Below are 4,599 nucleotides of genomic sequence, written 5' to 3' on the forward strand. Positions count from 1 at the left end.
TCTGTGCCAAATTATATGCGTGTCGCACTAAAGCCCCAGTACTAGCAAACTGCTGCTGACAGAGTGCATCTGATGCACAGTGCAGGACCTAAGGACCAAACCATTTCTTGCAATTTCCTGGAGGGGTGGTGGGTTGGTCAATATATTCATGCTTTGTTTCGCTTTTTATTGCTGAAAGACCAGGGAAAACACAAAGATAATTTATTTTACAGAAAGATTTTCTTTTTACATTTCAAATATCTAGTGAGACATATCTTTTCTTCTTTTTTCACAGTGATCTATATACAGATTACCAAGTAAAATCTCACGTGCTAGTTGGTGAGAGAAACAAGCTGCAGATGGAGCAATGCCGCTGATTTTAATGCGTGCTGTGCCCCGCTGCCAGAGAAAATAGATCTTGTTTTCTTCCCTTTGTTTAACATTTCCCCAGCATTCATTTAGATCGTGATCAAAGTTCTCAAACAGAGATCCACTAGCAAGATCCTGCGTGCGGGATCTCCTGTTTACTGTGGTCTTCTCCTCAAAGATCTGCATCAGGACTGGTAGAACAGGGATATCTGTCCTTCTGAGGGAACAAGTTAAATTTATTTCAGCATCCCTCAGCAGCAACCTGTTGCTGAAGGAGCTCAGTATGCAGCTGCAGTGTGAATGAAAGTGCTTACTGTAAACCTTCCACAACATATTGCTGCTACATGTTGCTGAAATCGGACATAGGAACAAGATGGTCAATACTCTACACATCTATCATTACTCATTGATGCCATTATTAACATTAACATTAATAATTTACCTTTATCCTCAGGCAATATCACTTCACTGCTTACAGAACGCTTGTCCGCTGAACCTACAGAATTTTGGGCAATCAGGAACCACTTACCTGCTTGTCTTGTGTCTGCCATAAGATAGCAGTTTCCAGAGGAATGAATTATAAAGGGAGTGAAAGGTCTTATTGCTTTAAAAATAAATAATTATGAAAAAATAAGTTGATTCATGTAGGAGTGTCAAACTGGTTCCATAAACTGGTTTCAATAAAGGGCCGTATGGCTGCAGGTTTTCTTTCCAACCAAGCAATAGCACACCAGATTCCATTCACATCATGAAGTCATCATGTTCAGATCAGACTCCCTAAGATGAGATGACTGGAGTCTGGTGTGCTAATGCTCAACATATTCTCATTATCAGTGCGTATGAAATCGTACGAAAAGTTATTCACACTATTTCTACGTTTTGGACGTTTTTCCTCAAAAAACCACATCAGTGCGCATGTGCTGGCAGACAGACAAAAAAAGCAGATCCGCGGACGGACGTAAAAATGGGGAAAAACAGTGCAATCATCACTTATTCATGTCTCTAACTACGTTGCTTGCTGTTTTATATCTTAGGGTTAGGGTCAGGGTTAGGGCTAATTGTAATTTATATTCTATATTTCTGAATGGTGCGTCAGATGCGCATGCGCATACGACGAAAAAAACGTCCAAAACGTGCGAAATTACGGTGCATAACTTTGCGTACGATTTCATAAGCACTCATAATGAGAATAGGTTGTAATGCTTGGTTGGAAAGAAAACCTGCAGCCACATGGTCCTTTCAGGAACCAGTTTGACACCCCTGCTGTAGGATATCGGTTGATAAACCTATATCCTACATGAATATCTTTGTGTTCATTAATTAAAGCTTTGAAAATGTCCGTGTTCAACATATGCAAATTACTTGTTTCATAACAAAATCAAACCCTAAAAACCCCCCCCTGAAAATAAAAAGCACTGAAGTCCATACTTTCTAATAGAGCTACCTCAATCCCCAGCAATGTTAATAATTTTTAACAAGGATAAAAGTAAAAACAGTGTGTGCATTTTGAAAGTAATATTCTAAAACAGATTTCACATCAAAGTCCCTTAAATCTGGACCTCTGTGCAAGGTGCACACTAACAGCCTCTTCCATATTTATGAATGGAACTGGAAAGTAGAGCTAAACAAACCAATGCTGAATCCCCACAGTGCCTGTGGTCACCTGGAGTAGAGAAAAATACATTTTAGACCACACTCACTGCCACTGTTGTTGATTGACCTTTATTATAAGATGCTGACAGAAACTGATATCCACATGATGGCTTTTCCTTGAAAGGACACAGCACCAAGCCACCTTTTTGAAATCTTGGGAAGTAAACTGCACAGCACACCTCTGTGTCACTGGTTCGAGCATCCTGTTGGCTGTCATTGATGTTAAAATGAAGAGCTGCCAAAAGTATGTTACAAAAAAAGAGAATAAATCTAAAGTAAAATTATCTAACCTACCTTTTACGCTTTACAAAATGTATACAGAATACATCAGAGGCTGTTTAATTGTTTCTATGCTTATGTTATCTATATCGAAAATTCAAAATTATATGTTTTCTGTTTCTAGAAAATGACCATCTGATCAAAACTTCATTTGTAATAATCATCTAATTATTTACCAAAATGTAGACCTAAAATAAATTGTACCTAATTTTTTCTGTTCCATGCACCTCCTTTAAATATGATCATTCATTGTCCTCGAAACCTCCATTTACATTAAGTTTTTTTTTTAAACCCCAAAGAACTGTCAGGCTCAGAGAAATAGGACCCAGTGTTCCAGGCAGACAGACAGATTTCTCAAAACGTTTATAAAAAATGAAACTGCAGTGAGCCACGAGACAACAGGTTAGTGACCATGTCTATTTGGAACGATTGACATGGCGGGTGCTGCCCAGAGAGTCCCACACACTTATGTCTCGGAGGTTGAAGGAAGAGGCAGGAGATCAAAACAAAACAGATGAAGGAAGGCAGGATAATCCAGAGGGCGAAGCCATAGCTGGTGTCGATGACGTGCTCTGGTAGTCCGAGCCAGGAGATCAGAGGTTGGACGAGGCGCTGAGGAGAAATCTAGAATGGAGTCAGGAAACAGTTCCAGGTTTGGTTAACAGACAAACAGAAATCCGGCAGGAGTCCAAAGACAGGTCAGGCAAACAGATCAGAACGGGGATAGGCAGGCTCAGAGGTCCAGAGAAACAACGAGTCAAAATCAAATAATCAGAAACAGTCAGGAATGCTAGAGAACTTTCACCATAGGCTCAAATGATCTGGCACTGATGACTGGTCTGAAGGCTGGGTAAATAGAGACTGAATCAGGTGGATCAGATGAGCGGTAATGAGAACTGGGCAGAGATAGACAGATGAGCGAAATGAGTAATGAGACCAGACATCAGCACCAAGATCATGACAAGAACAGGTGATCTAATGAGGTGGTTTGCTGTTTTTTATTTTATTTTTTTTTTGCAGCAACATAATGCTAATTTCCTGTATTTCAACTTAAATAAACAAAAGAAAAGACTGAAATTGCTGGAACATAAAAACTGATCAGCTGATCATGCTTACAGAGCTAAAGCAGATGGGATGGGGCACAGCGGCGAGTGTATATAGAAGTGTATATGCCGGTACTATACTGTCAGATCTATATACGAACATGCTGATCGATGAAAAGGTCTGAAATTACACTGTGAGCCGCAGTGAAGCACAGATGATGTTGTTCTGGGACAGCTTCAACGTAATTAGTGAAGCTACACTCCTGTAGCAGCATTGCTATTAATGCCTTCTACATCTTTGGAAACACAAATGAATAACCAATATAAATACATTAAAAATGCCAAATAAAAACAAAAAAACCAATAGGCTTAAGCTCATGGCGCCTTTTCATGAAATATGCTCATCAAAGACATTGCTTTCTCCGGTTAACATTAGCTAGTTTAATTGCAATCTTAGCCTTGGGAAATCTACTAAATATACTGCTTCTGATTTCCGAAAAATAATTTTTTAACAAAATTATTTATGAAGAAATGTTAGAAAATAACACATACGGTGGACAAATCCCGGCAGCATTGAGTTGAGTCTGTCCTTCTACTGTCTATAGCTGTAGAACAAGAGGCTGATCATGAGGAGGGTGTTATATGGACAGAAGGCACAGCACCTGGCTTGAGTCACACCCGATCCTTTCTTTTATATTGCCATGTTACACTGCATCACATTGTTGGCATTATAATCTTCCGGACTGACATAACCACCACACAAGACATGCCACACTTAGCTGAAGCAGAAGTGAAGTCCAGCTTTTTGCACTGCACGAAATGCACCCAGATACTAAGGCAGCCTCCTCTTTTTTTCCTGTTTGGAAAGCTGTGAATTTGATGTCCTGACTGACTGGAGTTTGTACAACCACCACAAACTCAATAAATGACAAAGTCTATAATGAATAAACACAATCTAAAACTTCTACAAAACTCAATAAAAAATTCGCTCTACCAATAATTAGGTACTCTCCACACATTGACTCACTGAAGTAAAATGATGTGTTTTTTAAAGGAGGAGTCCGGTCATATTCAGAATCCAAACTCCTGAAAGTACTTTAAATATGAAATTATTATATACTGTTCAATAAATGATAAGTGTTTTTAATTAATAGTAATTTTCATCTGAATGTGCTTTACTGGAGGCATCCATGTTTGTCAAAGAACACTACTGCCACCTACTGGTTAGTGACGTAACGGTGCAGTATCGACTGTGGATCAAGTCCCAGTGCTGTAT

This window comes from Cyprinodon variegatus, unplaced genomic scaffold (genome assembly GCF_000732505.1).
Source record: "Cyprinodon variegatus isolate N-32 unplaced genomic scaffold, C_variegatus-1.0 Scaffold1290, whole genome shotgun sequence".
Taxonomy (NCBI): domain Eukaryota; kingdom Metazoa; phylum Chordata; class Actinopteri; order Cyprinodontiformes; family Cyprinodontidae; genus Cyprinodon; species Cyprinodon variegatus.